Source organism: Oncorhynchus mykiss, chromosome 3 (assembly GCF_057628025.1).
Source record: "Oncorhynchus mykiss isolate SJ-2025 chromosome 3, ASM5762802v1, whole genome shotgun sequence".
NCBI lineage: Eukaryota > Metazoa > Chordata > Actinopteri > Salmoniformes > Salmonidae > Oncorhynchus > Oncorhynchus mykiss.
The window spans coordinates 33,797,189-33,812,882 of record NC_143024.1 but is presented as its reverse complement, the minus strand read 5'-3'; the positions used below and the strand labels follow the sequence as shown (position 1 = coordinate 33,812,882).

Here is a 15,694-nt window from a genome sequence, read left to right as displayed (position 1 = left end):
TTGTAATGTACTGTATCTGACGTACATGTGCTATGTGTTCTTAGATAAATGTTATTTTACTTTTTCTTAAGACGAGTCTTCACTTTTTTAGTCACCACAGTAGTGATGTTTCTCTTAGATAAGTTGATTGTTACTCAGAATATTTCATGTTATTAAGATAAATTATTTACCTTACCATTTTACAGAGGCTTTACAAACTAGATACATAACTATTTGTCTGCATAGTATACTGTTTGAGGTGCTAAATGGCTGGCAACAAATCTATACCTATTTCATACAACACATTCTGTCATATTTTATACTAGTCACAACTGTAACTAGGCCACTCAGGAACATTCAATGTTGTCTTGGTAAGCAACACCAGTCTATATTTGGCCTTGTGTTTTAGGTTATTGTTCTGCTGAAAGGTGAATTTGTCTTCCAGTATCTGTTGGAAAGCAGACTGAGCCAGGTTTTCCTCTAGGATATTGCTTGTGCTTACCTCTATTCCGTTTATTTTTATCCTAAAAAACTCCTTAGCCCTTGCTGATGACAATCATACCCAAAACATGATGCAGCCACCACCATGCTTAAAAATATGAAGAGTGGTAATCAGTGATGTGTTGTATTTGCAGCTAACATAATGCTTTGTATTCAGGACATCTAATGCTTTCACATTAGACAATCTGACATTAGATCTATTATGGAACATTGTTGTAGAATTCAGACTGCTGTCACATAGGCCACATTTAGCCAGCAGCATACCACCCTGAATACCACTGCTGAATTACCTCTGAAGATAAGCAGAGTTGGTCCCTGGATGCTGCTGAACAGGTTTTGGAGTGATTGGGGACATTGCCATGTGTAGGGTGCAGTCTTTGGGAAAGTTAAATGGGTGTCCAGACTCTCTGTGGTCACTAAAGATCCCATGGTACTTATCGTGTCCTGGTTAAATTCCAAAATCTGCCCCCCCACCCACCCTCCCACACACACACACAAATGTAAATATTCCCAGGTTGTTACTGTAAATGAGAATGTATCCTCAGTCAATTTACCCTGAAAGGGACCCAGAGCTTTTAGGAGCCCTTGAAAATATAAGGAGAAAACTAAGAAATAGAAAATCACAAACTAGAGTTTGACATGCATTAACATATTAAAAACAATGTTGAATTTTATATAGTGAGTGTCAACAATTAATATCAATCAGACAGTTTACTCTTAAAAATTGTATCTCTAATGTAGGTGGACACCAGATTTTTTTAAAGTAAGCCTTGGCCAACTAAGCAGAGCTCTAATACCCATGGGGGACCCCAGATTTTCTTTCTGTTTTAAGGGGCCTCGGAAAATAAAAAAATGAGATGCCCTGGCCCTTTGGGAAAAGATCAGGCAATGATTTGACTTTTTATTCAAATACCTGTGCTGTGAGGGAGAACTGACTATACCGAGATAAAATGTAAATGAACATTTTGGTGGACCTTTAAAAGAATACCAGTGACTCGACTCCTGCCAGGGGCAGGATCTTGGTGTCATGTATTGTCATGTTGTGTCTTGTTCCTGTTCTTTCTCTTCACCCTGTCTCCCTCTGCTGGTCGTATTGGGTTGCCTTCTCTTCCCCTCCTTCCCCCAGCTGTTCCTTGTCTTCTCTAACTACCTCGTTCACCCTTTTCCCACCTGTTCCCTTTTTCCCTCTGATTGGGTCTCTATTTCTCTCTCTGTTCCTGCTTCTGTCTTTGTCAGATTCTCGTTTGAGTTTCTCATGCCAGAACCAAACTATCGTCTTGTTTGCGTCAACCTTGTCCTGTCCTGTCGGAATCTGCCTGTTCATCTGAGGCTACGTGTGATCAGGTACCTCTGTCCTCTACAACCCAGCTAATCCCCTCTGCTGCTAGAAGAGGACTCTAACCCAGCTATTCTCCTCTGCTGCTAGAAGGGGAACTCTTCTGTGATTTTCAGAAGGACTTTATGTTTCATTTGTCGCCCTCTCTGCGGGTTGTTTATTTTGCCATCATATCCATTTCAAGAGGATCTATGTCTTACCTGTGTTTCGACATTAAAGAACTCTGTTTTTGTTAAACCGCTTTTGGGTCCTCAATCACGTGCATGACACTTGGTCCAGTGCGTGGAGAGCACAGCCGACCCTGGTCCAGAGCAAGGGGTATTCCTCGGCTGACACCTTTTAAATATAGTTAAGATGTAAATTATTACATGTTCTTATAAACACAGACCTATAGGATTTTTTTTATATGCAGTCACACATAGACAACATACCCTCGTCGCGATTGCGCACAGGGAAATATGAGGAGTATCTGATTGGTGCGCGAGACTGTAGCAGCCTAGTGGTTTCGATACATTTTTCTTATCAAAATAAGGTCCATGTTAAAGTTATAGTCTGAAATATATTACATAGAGACCATAACTATGTCTCATTTCAATTGCGTTTTACGTTGCCTTTCCTACCTACCAAAAACGTTTAATCAAAGGCAAGAGCTCCATGTTTGATGCTTGACGAGTTAATCAATAAATGCGGGGCGTGGAAATAGGACAGTCAACGGATTTACTGCAGTCAAAGATTATAGATTTTCTGACAAAACACATGTCTCTCCGCTCTAACAATGGTAGATGGCTCCCGCCTCTCTTTTATTTGGATTGGTGGACACATCTCATTATTGTATCAATATTTTTGAATATTCGATGAGGGTTGGTGACGTCACGGCCTGTATTCAATTTATTTTTTTTATTTTTTTATTTCACCTTTATTTAACCAGGTAGGCAAGTTGAACAAGTTCTCATTTACAATTGCGACCTGGCCAAGATAAAGCAAAGCAGTTCGACACAACGACACAGAGTTACACATGGAGTAAAACAAACATACAGTCAATAATACAGTATAAACAAGTCTATATACGATGTGAGCAAATGAGGTGAGATAAGGGAGGTAAAGGCAAAAAGGCCATGGTGGCAAAGTAGATACAATATAGCAAGTAAAACACTGGAATGGTAGATTTGCAATGGGAGAATGTGCAAAGTAGAAATAAAAATAATGGGGGTGCAAAGGAGCAAAATAAATAAATTAATTAAATACAGTAGGGAAAGAGGTAGTTGCTTGGGCTAAATTATAGGTGGGCTATGTACAGGTGCAGTAATCTGTGAGTTGCTCTGACAGTTGGTGCTTATAGCTAGTGAGGGAGATAATAGTTTCCAGTTTCAGAGATTTTTGTAGTTTGTTCCAGTCATTGGCAGCAGAGAACTGGAAGGAGAGGCGGCCAAAGAAAGAATTGGTTTTGGGGGTGACTAGAGAGATATACCTGCTGGAGCGTGTGCTACAGGTGGGAGATGCAATGGTGACCAGCGAGCTGAGATAAGGGGGGACTTTACCTAGCAGGGTCTTGTAGATGACATGGAGCCAGTGGGTTTGGCGACGAGTATGAAGCGAGGGCCAGCCAACGAGAGCGTACAGGTCGCAATGGTGGGTAGTATATGGGGCTTTGGTGACAAAACGGATTGCACTGTGATAGACTGCATCCAATTTGTTGAGTAGGGTATTGGAGGCTATTTTGTAAATGACATCGCCAAAGTCAAGGATTGGTAGGATGGTCAGTTTTACAAGGGTATGTTTGGCAGCATGAGTGAAGGATGCTTTGTTGCGAAATAGGAAGCCAATTCTAGATTTAACTTTGGATTGGAGATGTTTGATATGGGTCTGGAAGGAGAGTTTACAGTCTAACCAGACACCTAAGTATTTGTAGTTGTCCACGTATTCTAAGTCAGAGCCGTCCAGAGTAGTAATGTTGGACAGGCGGGTAGGTACAGGTAGCGATCGGTTGAAGAGCATGCATTTAGTTTTACTTGTATTTAAGAGCAATTGGAGGCCACGGAAGGAGAGTTGTATGGCATTGAAGCTTGCCTGGAGGGTTGTTAACACAGTGTCCAAAGAAGGGCCAGAAGTATACAGAATGGTGTCGTCTGCGTAGAGGTGGATCAGAGACTCACCAGCAGCAAGAGCGACCTCATTGATGTATACAGATAAGAGAGTCGGTCCAAGAATTGAACCCTGTGGCACCCCCATAGAGGCTGCCAGAGGTCCGGACAGCAGACCCTCCGATTTGACACACTGAACTCTATCAGAGAAGTAGTTGGTGAACCAGGCGAGGCAATCATTTGAGAAACCAAGGCTGTCGAGTCTGCCGATGAGGATATGGTGATTGACAGAGTCGAAAGCCTTGGCCAGATCAATGAATATGGCTGCACAGTAATGTTTCTTATCGATGGCGGTTAAGATATCATTTAGGACCTTGAGCGTGGCTGAGGTGCACCCATGACCAGCTCTGAAACCAGATTGCATAGCAGAGAAAGTATGGTGAGATTCGAAATGGTCGGTAATCTGTTTGTTGACTTGGCCTTCGAAGACCTTAGAAAGGCATGGTAGGATAGATATAGGTCTGTAGCAGTTTGGGTCAAGAGTGTCACCCCCTTTGAAGAGGGGGATGACCGCAGCTGCTTTCCAATCTTTGGGAATCTCAGACGACACGAAAGAGAGGTTGAACAGGCTAGTAATAGGGGTGGCAACAATTTTGGCAGAGAATTTTAGAAAGAAAGGGTCCAGATTGTCTAGCCCGGCTGATTTGTAGGGGTCCAGATTTTGCAGCTCATTCAGAACATCAGCTGAGCAGATTTGGGAGAAGGAGAAATGGGGAAGGCTTAGGCGAGTTGTTGTGGGGGGTGCAGTGCTGTTGACCGGGGTAGGAGTAGCCAGGTGGAAAGCATGGCCACCCGTAGAAAAATGCTTATTGAAATTCTCAATTATGGTGGATTTATCAGTGGTGACAGTGTTTCCTATCTTCAGTGCAGTAGGCAGCTGGGAGGAGGGGTTCTTATTCTCCATGGACTTTACAGTGTCCCAGAACTTTTTTGAGTTAGTGTTGCAGGAAGCAAATTTCTGCTTGAAAAAGCTAGCCTTGGCTTTTCTAACTGCCTGTGTATAATGGTTTCTAGCTTCCCTGAACAGCTGCATATCACGGGGGCTGTTCGATGCTAATGCAGAACGCCATAGGATGTTATTTTGTTGGTTAAGGGCAGTCAGGTCTGGGGAGAACCAAGGGCTATATCTATTCCTGGTTCTAAATTTCTTGAATGGGGCATGTTTATTTAAGATGGTTAGGAAGGCATTTAAAAAAAATATCCAGGCATCCTCTACTGACGGGATGAGATCAACATCCTTCCAGGATACCCCGGCCAGGTCGATTAGAAAGGCCTGCTCGCTGAAGTGTTTCAGGGAGCGTTTTACAGTGATGAGTGGAGGTCGTTTGACCGCTGACCCATTACGGATGCAGGCAATGAGGCAGTGATCGCTGAGATCTTGGTTGAAAACAGCAGAGGTGTATTTAGAGGGCAAGTTGGTTAGGATGATATCTATGAGGGTGCCCGTGTTTAAGGCTTTGGGGAGGTACCTGGTAGGTTCATTGATAATTTGTGTGAGGTTGAGGGCATCAAGTTTAGATTGTAGGATGGCTGGGGTGTTAAGCATGTTCCAGTTTAGGTCGCCTAGCAGCACAAGCTCTGAAGATAGATGGGGGGCAATCAGTTCACATATGGTGTCCAGAGCACAGCTGGGGGCAGAGGGTGGTCTATAGCAGGCGGCAACGGTGAGAGACTTGTTTTTAGAGAGGTGGATTTTTAAAAGTAGAAGTTCAAATTGTTTGGGTACAGACCTGGATAGTAGGACAGAACTCTGCAGGCTATCTTTGCAGTAGATTGCAACACCGCCCCCTTTGGCAGTTCTATCTTGTCTGAAAATGTTGTAGTTTGGAATTAAAATGTCTGAATTTTTGGTGGTCTTCCTAAGCCAGGATTCAGACACAGCTAGAACATCCGGGTTGGCAGAGTGTGCTAAAGCAGTGAATAGAACAAACTTAGGGAGGAGGCTTCTAATGTTAACATGCATGAAACCAAGGCTATTACGGTTACAGAAGTCGTCAAAAGAGAGCGCCTGGGGAATAGGAGTGGAGCTAGGCACTGCAGGGCCTGGATTCACCTCTACATCGCCAGATGAACAGAGTAGGAGTAGAATAAGGGTGCGGCTAAAAGCAATAAGAATTGGTCGTTTAGAACGTCTGGAACAGAGAGTAAAAGGAGGTTTCTGGGGGCGATAAAATAGCATCAAGGTATAATGTACAGACAAAGGTAAGGTAGGATGTGAATACAGTGGAGGTAAACCTAGGTATTGAGTGATGAAGAGAGAGATATTGTCTCTAGAAACATCATTGAAACCAGGAGATGTCATTGCATGTGTGGGTGGTGGAACTAATAGGTTGGATAAGGTATAATGAGCAGGACTAGAGGCTCTACAGTGAAATAAGCCAATAAACACTAACCAGAACAGCAATGGACAAGGCATATTGACATGAAGGAGAGGCATGCTCAGTCGAGTGATCAAAAGGGTCCAGTGAGTGGAGAGGTTGGTTGGGGGTCACGGCGATTTAGACAGCTAAATCGGTAGCAAGCTAGCATAGGAGCAAGCTAGCATAAGATGGAGGTCTGTTATTAGCCAACTCTTGCGTTCCGTCAGTAGATTAGTGGGTTTCCGTGTGGTAGAGGGGATGAATCCAAATCACACAACAACAACAAAAATAAAAACAATAGATATAGTTATAGAGGCCCAACAAGAAAAATAAATAAATAAATAAAAATAAAATAAAAATTGTCCGATTGTCTATTCAGATAGCAGCCGATAAGATAGCCAACAGCTAGCAGGCCGCAGATGGGCGCCCAGGCAACGTTGCGCCGGAGGAGCCAGCCGGACAGTTCCCTCGAGTAGACAACGTCGGCAGTCTAGCCGTGAAGGCCCGGTGGGGCTCGGCGTAGGCAGCAAAACGGGTCCGGATAGGTGACTGCAGCCCAGGAGTGATTGATGGAACTCTTCAGCTGGCTAGCTCCGGAACAATTGATGTTAGCTCCGGAATCGACGAAAGCCGATAGTCACACGGATAGCAGCTAGCTAGCTGCGAGATCCAGGCATGGACGTCCAGAGCCAGCGGCTGAAATCCAGGGACATGGAGAGAAAAATTTGTCCGATATGTTCTGCTCCGAGCCGTGCTGCGCTGCACCGTACAAAACTGGCGATAGATTCTCGAGCCAAAGGACAGCCGATGACCACAAACCGTAGTCAGCTGAGTACCAACGATTAGCCAGTAAATGAGCTAACTATCTTCTGAACTAGCCCCTGAACCAGCTTCAGAGTAGCTTCTGGACCAGCTTCTGGCTAGCTCCCGGCTAGCTTCTGGCTAATTTCTGGCTAGCCTCTCGGAGGATCACAGATCTGAGGTAAATAATACTTTTTTATATAAATATAAATTGGTGAAGCGGATTGCAGGAGAGTGTTCTGAAGATGAGTTTTTGGAAAATTAAAAATGTATGTGAAAAAAAAAGTTGTAAATATATATATATATATACGGGACACGACAGGACGAGGAATGGATGGAGAGATGGAGAGAGATGCTACGCTACTAGCCTCAGACATGAATATGCATATTCACCTCGAGACTCCCGATATAAAGTATTTTTTCTCAAAGTTGCCGGGATGTCACGTGTCCTACTTATATTAGTACACTTGTAACAACTTAACCATTAAGAAAGTATTTATATTCGATCAAATGCACTTTTCGTAGCAAACTAATAAGCCATTTTGTCTACCACTAGGTAGGTTGACATTTCCTTTTAGCGCTAACAAGTCTTTATGTCCTCCCTTCCACCTTTTTTTTAGACTGCTCTCTAACTGCAGTTACATTGCAAAATTACTGCAGTAAAAAAAACGGTGTTATTTTGGACGCAGTATTTGGAGCATACTGCAGTTATACTGATCTCTGACTGCAATCTTTTTCGTAAGGGCTGTCCAACAAGGTTCGTCTTGTCATTTGCCTTCTATTTTCCAGTTTGTGTGCACAGCAGGTATATGAAGGATGCTGAAGATACAAGGTCAAAATGCGGTGAGGATTCGGTTCTTTACCTGGGGTCAGGCACTGGTCAGTGAGGCGGTACAAGGTAAACTACTTTGTGTTACTCTTTTCCAGGGCATTAGTGTGGCCTGCTAATACTGACTAAAGCCCTGGATCAGAGACCTCAGGGCCGGCCTCTCATTAGGCAGGATTAGACGGATTGACGAAGGCAAACCATTTCTGAGCTAAACTGACCAAGACGCACCTCCAACAACACATAAAACCTCACATAATTATGAGACACCATATTAAAATAGAGACACCAAACCATATTTCACATTTTCAGGCTATCCTAACTTCCAATTCTTAAAAACTTGAATCAACTATAACTATATACATTGGCATAAATTAGCACTAAATCACTCACCAACAGTAACTCTTGAACCATTCAGCTAGAGACACCAAACCAACTTTCACAGGTTCTGGCTATCCTAACTTCAAATTCTTAGAAACGTTTAATAACTATATAAATTAGCATAAAACAACTCAGCAACAGTAACCATTGAACTGTTCAAGCTAGAGACACCAAACCAATCACTATATATATATTTTTTTTTTTACAGCTACCTACTTTTTCAAATATAACCAGTCATTACCATTACTACTGCAGTCAGTACCACTACAATAACTTTTTTCAAAACCATAAATACTTTAAGCAAGTTAGCAAGCACAACACATTTTCTTCTGGAAATGTACTTTTCTAGTATTGTAGGCCGCCTTTGTCTAGCCACTTAATCATATCAATCTTCGTCCACTCTTTCCTCCATCTAAAGACAGCAGAACTCATAACTTTTATGTTCCCAGACAATTTAACCTCAGGTTTGTCTCCTGCTGTCCTGGTGAGCAAAATGTGTCTTGAGTTAATTCCTTTTAGCAATTGAACCATAGAACTTGATTTAACTACTATTTGACTATCTGCCTTTTGCTGTTTTTCTGGAGATCTTTGGCTGCTCACACATATGTGGCTCATACTAGTGATTTACAATCTGGTATGTCCTCAGTCCTCATTGTAATCTTCATTATTGAAACTACAGCACTGGCCCCAGACCAGCTGTTAAGGGCATAAAGTAACCTCACACCCTCTTCTCCCAGCTGGGTGAGAAGCCCTATAATAAGGAGTCTGGTCTATTGATGAAGAGGCTATCACCTAACAGCACCACCCAATGGTACGCAGGTTTGGAGCGTGAAGTGGAACTTTTGGCTGATAATTATTTTGATATCTTCCTGCTCAATGTAACAGCTGTTGATAGTGGGAGGTACAAGTGTCTGTAGGAGAGCAGAACCAGGAGGGGCAGGTTCACCTCAGAGTGACTGGTGAGTTTGTTCTTATCTCATTGTGTGCTTGTTTTGGTATGTAAGCAAACTGTATACTGCATGTGGGTGTTTTAAATTTGACCCCCCAGAAAGTTCCTCTGTGCTGATATATACTCAGTGTATTCGTTTCCAGTGTATTATTACTTTTTCATTTGCAGGTTGCCTTGACAATAAGTCCACAGACCAATCAGAAGAAAGCAATACCATCCTAGTTCTTTCCATTGTGGGGCTTATGGCAGCATTGCTCACCATCAGCTATGTGAGTTGTCCACTGTCCTCTGATTCAATGGTGATAGTTTCAATGTATTTCACTTTCCATTTTTTTAATATATTTTTTACAAAAAAATGATTATCTTTATAGGTAACCGTTACAAATATGTTAATACAAAGGAGAAAGAAGAATCCACAAGAACAACTTCTAGATGCACCCTTTGAGAAGAAGGATTTAATGTTGATCTACACTCTGGGGCCAAACTGGTCGGGACAAGCTTCCATAAAACATGATGTCTGTGTGCGAGACCCTGTTCAGCTAGTTTGGGCTCATTGTATACTTGAATGAGGAAAGGCAGAGAAAGACTAGTGAACTTTTGAAGCTGAGCAAGGAGCCTAAATGTCATGTCTACTTTCTGTAGAGTTCACCTCTAGAGCAGAGGGAGGCAGACAACCCTCTGGCCGGTCCTGTAGAACCAATACGTGTAGGCTTTTCAAAGAAATAAAACAGAAACTGTAGCCTACACCCTTTCTGAGAAATTGAAAGTATCAGGGACATTATGACAAATTTACACAGAATGAAAGTTAAAGTGAGAGCTTAGTCTGTAAAATAAAAGAGAAACCACGGCTCCCCATCCATTATAGAATCATTAAGTTAGTAAGTGGTGGCTAAAGTAAGAGAGGTATGACATATGAGAGGTATGAAGTATGACAAAAAAAGAATAGGTTGTGTTTTGTAAGAATGCAGTGATAGCATTATTTTGTAATTAAGGTATAGCCAGACTGTAACGATGTGCGCTGAGAGTCGGGAAGCAAGTTCAGGGAGTGAGTGTTTTAATAAATAAACGCAACATAATAGAAAATAAGAAACACGTATGAGAATAGTGTAGAAACATGTAAGTATTGTTCTATTAAGTTGGAAGTGTCCATGTAACCTCGTAACTGATCCCTGGTGGTCTAGTGGTTAGGATTCGGCGCTCTCACCGCCGCGGCCCGGGTTCGATTCCCGGTCAGGGAACATACTATTTTCCTTTGCTCTGAACAGTTCTTTCTGTATTAACGGTTTGCACTAACATTCTCTTTATAAAGTACATTTTATTTTTTATTTATCCAATTGACTGAGAACACGTTCTCATTTGCAGCAACGACCTGGGGAATAGTTACAGGGGAGAGGAGGGGGATTAATGAGCCAATTGTAAACTGGGGATTATTAGGTGACCGTGGTGGTTTGAGGGCCAGATTGGGAATTTAGCCAGGACACGGGGGTTAATACCCCTACTCTTACAATAAGTGCCATGGGATCTTTAATGACCTCAGAGAGTCAGGACACCCGTTTAACATCCCATCCGAAAGACGAAACCCTACACAGGGGAGTGTCCCCGATCACTGCCCTGGGGTATTGGGATATTTTTTTAGACCAGAGTTCCCTTCCAGGAACTGACCAGGGCCAACCCTGCTTAGCTTCAGAAGCAAACCAGCAGTGGTATGCAGGGTGGTATTACATCAGTGTTCTCTTTATAAAGTACATTTTATATCAGTGTAGGCTGCTGAAGGGAGGACAGCTCATAATCATGGCTGGCAAGGAGCAAATAGAATGGCATCAAACTATGTGTTTGATGTATTTGATACCAATCCACTGATTCCGTTTCCAGACGTTACCACGAGCCTATCCTCCCAAATAAAGGTGCCGCCAACCTCCTGTGTTTTATGTTTAAGTAATAAGGCACGAGGAGGTGTGGTATATGGCCAATATACCATGGCTAAGGGCTGTTCTTAATCACTACGCAAAGTGGAGTGCATGGATACAGCACTTATGAAGAAACCAATTAATTAACTCACTACCCAAATTGAAACATAGTTAAATCAAATCAAATCAAATTTTATTTGTCACATACACATGGTTAGCAGATGTTAATGCGAGTGTAGCGAAATGCTTGTGCTTCTAGTTCCGACAATGCAGTAATAACCAACAAGTAACTCGTACAAGTGAAATTAGGAGGTAGTTATCTAGGCCTTCTGGTTAAGGTGACTAGAAATATTCCCGAGCAGGTCAAAATCCTGCGGACAACGGGTTGTTGTTGTGTGCTGCAGCCTGATGAATCATAATATAAGTCCAAATGTCAGATATCTCTTTTTATGGACAAAAGATGTTGGATATTAAAGATTTCTGCCAAAAGTAATATCAGATGTTGTCGTGGCCGAGTGGTTAAGGCGATGGACTAGAAATCCATTGGGATCTTCCCGCGCAGGTTCGAATCCTGCCGACAACGTGATATTTTTCTCCTCTGGTTGGTAATGCCCAGGCGTTTACATTGTATCATAGATAGCCAGTTATTGTATCACAACACATAAATCGCTAGCTACACGGTATCAATCTTTACCTACTTGAAATGAGATTACGCCTGTCAATCAAGCACTCCTGTTCATGACAGCAGCAGTACCTGAAGCTATGGCGGACGAATTGCTGGATGAGGTTGAAACAAAGTTCTGTCGCAATGTTTCATTGACGCCACAACTTCAAGGGAATGTTTAACACAAACTGGGGGAGAAAAAAACTGGTGCATAGTAAAATGCAAGTGTTAACAGGCTAACCTTAACTAGTACGGGGGAATGGACTAACGTTAGCAAACCAAGTTGTTGACCATGACTGACACAGTGGAAGTTTATGCAACGTAACTAACGGCGGTAGCTATGTAACGTTAGCTAATTAGTTGCAAACGCCAGCCTTCCTAAAATGCATTGTTATTTCATCAAGCATGTTAGCTAAATCACCTAGTTAGTTATGTAACGTTAGCTTGCTAAAACTGTTCCTCGCTTCACACCGTCAGCACCACTGACGATACACGCAGAAAAACGGACAGCGAAGATATAGATAGATGCCCGTCTTGAGGACATACTTGAGGATGACTTCGATTCCCTTGAGCTAAACTTGAGTAAATAACCTTAGCTACATCGCCTTGCAATGTTGAATGCTGTTGGCTAAAACATAACAGCATATACTGTCCAGTAGTAGATAAGCAACCCATAGTCTCTACTTAGCTGGATATCACACGGATGTATTAGCTAGCTATAATTAGATAAATACAAGGCTATGTTTGATTGTTTTTAGCCTGTTTCCAATGGGAAGGTTGCTATCATATTTGACCTTCTGACTCCAATGCATTAGCCAACGTTACATTGCAAAAGGGCTGCCCTCTAGGTAGTCTCATATTTGCTTAATTTTACACATTTGCAGACAGGACAGCTTCCTAAAACGGCAAAGACGAAGTCATTGCCACAGGCAACAAGAAAGTAAGTTTGCCAATAACTCAAATTTAAAGAACCTCACATATTCATGCGAGCATAGTTGGTTGGTAGTAGACGTACATGTAGGTAGGTAGTAGACGTACATGTAGGCAGTTGTCGTGGCCGAGTGGTTAAGGCGATAGACTAGAAATCTATTGGGATCTTCCCGCGCAGGTTCGAATCCTGCCGACAACGGTTTGTTTTGTGTTGCAGCCTGTTGAATCATAATATCTGGCTGTATCGTATAGCATAGTTGGTTGGTAGTAGACGTACATGTAGGTAGGTAGTAGACGTACATGTAGGCAGTTGTCGTGGCCGAGTGGTTAAGGCGATAGACTAGAAATCTATTGGGATCTTCCCGCGCAGGTTCGAATCCTGCCGACAACGGTTTGTTTTGTGTTGCAGCCTGTTGAATCATAATATCAGATGTCAGTTATCTTAGGCAGACCAAAATGGTAATTCACAGGAAGCCATAAAGTATAGTAATGAGCCTTTGGTAAAGCATGTATTTGATCAACGCTCTCTTTCGATCCCAATTAGTTCTTATGTGAAATATTTTACAGTCTTATGTCCAACAATACAATTATAGAATATATATATTTTGTATTTTTCTCAGAAAACGTGGGGGGCCAAATAAAATCACTCGCAGGCCACCAGTTGGGGAAACCTGTTGTAATGTTAAGTGTGTGTAAGCATGGATCACATTTTAATATGACTCATTGTTTAACCTGTGCTGACAGGTCGTGTGACCAGCTGAAATGTATCTCCTGTGACTTTCGGGTGTCCATGTTTGACGATCATGAATGGGACCCCTCTTGTGATTGCCTATTCTTCAAGTGAGCCTCCTCTCATTGGGCCGGATGTGTCTTTATGGGTTAACAAACTCTTTGCGGAATTTCAATATTGTTATCTTGAAACAAGTTTGAAGTTGTGACAGAAAACCACAAATCCCAAATTTATCAGATTTCAACAGAAGAGGGCAGTGTAGTAGTCGTAAAAAAATAAAACATTTTATTTTGGGACTTCGTGAAAATAAACTGGAATAATCTTCATTTGATTCTTAATGTAAAATACCTTTTAAGTGAAGATTATGACTTTCAACTTGATTGATATCCACCCTTTCAGAGAAACGGCTAACTTTTTGTCAAAGTGAGAATGACTACACAGTGGTTTAATTTCAAACTTTTAACCGTGCTCTGAGATCAGTGCATGGCAGATAGGAATTTCATAGGACAACTGGTACTAGTGGATGGAGACAGGCAGTCAAACAACACAACAATGCCACCTTGGGTGCCTATCTGGTTCAATATTGTGTTGTTTCCCTGACAGAGAGCTTGCCCATGATAACAAAGACTGACACTTAAGCTTAGTTAATGCAGTGAAGTGGAAGATGTTATAACAGTAGCGCTGTAAGTATGCAGGCGTGGGTATTTGGCGCTCTTAACACCAAGACAGGAATTAAATTATTCCAGGCTACACTAATTTGATACTATTGGTGAGAGCCGACTTGAAATGCAAACTAAGACAATAGACAGAAGGGCTGTGCTCGAATGGGAGAAAAACATTTTAAAATAGAAAAAGAGCATGTGCAGTGGCTGATGTTCCAAGCTTGTGGGTTTTGCTGTTGGTGTTCTGGTGGACACTTGGTGGTTTCAGGCTTTGTGCTGGAGTATAGAGGTTTTACTAAGTTGCTGAGAGACTAGGGCTCCTCTACAAGACATGGGGATTCATTTATCATTCAAATGTGCTTGTTAAATGCAACATAACGTATTGTGCAAATGATGCTGAAATGAAGCTTTAGGATGGACATGCTTACCATCCTTACCATACTTCCATGTCCATTGTGTCTTGTCTAATTTGTCTTTCCACCCAAATGTATTATTTCAGCTATAAATTGCAGGTTAACTCTGGAATATTTGTGATGTTTCCAATCATTCAACAATCTTTCAAGGGTCCTTGGAGGCTGGTTTTGTTCCATGCACATGACCAATTTGGGTCAAGTACTTTGTGAATTTAGTACTACTTATCCTATCTATAACTCTACATACCAGTATTATACTGTGAGATAAATTAATCTATTAATCTAGCTCATTGCTTAGCTAACCAGCCTTGTCTCTTTGTATCTCTGCAGGAGCAACATGTGAGACTGTCAGAAGCTGCGGGCCAAGCTGAGGAGAAGAAAGGGGGCGCGGGCATACGCCTGCCAGTGTAGCTGGCACTCTGCTCGAGACCTCACCGACCTGAGAGAACAGCACCAGCTCAAGTGGGTCTGTGGGAAGCATGACGTGTGACAGCCTTCTTTCTATCACACACACACACACGCACACACACACACACACACACACACACACACACACACACACACACACACACACACACACACACACACACACACACACACACACACATCACTTTGCAGTTACTTGAAAACCAATGTCCTCTTGTTATAGACATCCCAACACATATTTTTCTGCCTTGAGAATGATATAGGTCTTTCTCTGCATTACATTTAGTGTGTTCTGGGTTTAAATGAACAAGGTAGGTCTTCTGCTATCTTTAGAGATGTGATTTTAGCTAGCTCAGTTTTAAGAGCAGGTATATGTCAGACCATATTTGTGTAAAAACGGTACTTAGGAAAGATGAGGCTAAATATATATATATATATATATATATATATATATATAATGTGTGTGTGTAGTATTTCAGTATGTTACATGCTTTTCTGTAGCCTTTCCTTCTCTGTCTTAGTTTCTATCTCCCTTGTCCTTTTGTTTATTTTCTCTTCTGTCCCTTTGAGTCAAATGCGTTCTCTGTTCAGGGATTTCTGATCTTACCATTCATGTATTGTGTATAGTATGAAGGTGAGGTTAGTGTGAAGTTAAATGATGCAAGCTTTTCCTGTCGCATCTGTGCTA

General features: G+C 42.0%; 4 non-coding genes and 2 pseudogenes across 4 annotated transcripts; all 6 read left to right on the top strand.

The window, feature by feature from the left end:
- Positions 1–7,555: 7,555 nt before the first annotated feature.
- Positions 7,556–10,128, top strand: LOC110503922 (uncharacterized; annotated as a pseudogene).
- A 312-nt stretch (positions 10,129–10,440) lies between these two features.
- Positions 10,441–10,512, top strand: trnae-cuc (transfer RNA glutamic acid (anticodon CUC)). The gene has a single exon. It is a non-coding gene; the product is annotated as a tRNA-Glu (tRNA).
- A 1,170-nt stretch (positions 10,513–11,682) lies between these two features.
- Positions 11,683–11,764, top strand: trnas-aga (transfer RNA serine (anticodon AGA)). Its single transcript has one exon. It is a non-coding gene; the product is annotated as a tRNA-Ser (tRNA).
- LOC149984511 (cilia- and flagella-associated protein 418-like) lies at positions 11,700–15,116 on the top strand (annotated as a pseudogene).
- On the top strand, positions 12,893–12,974 carry trnas-aga (transfer RNA serine (anticodon AGA)). Its single transcript has one exon. It is a non-coding gene; the product is annotated as a tRNA-Ser (tRNA).
- trnas-aga (transfer RNA serine (anticodon AGA)) lies at positions 13,085–13,166 on the top strand. The gene has a single exon. It is a non-coding gene; the product is annotated as a tRNA-Ser (tRNA).
- Positions 15,117–15,694: the final 578 nt, after the last annotated feature.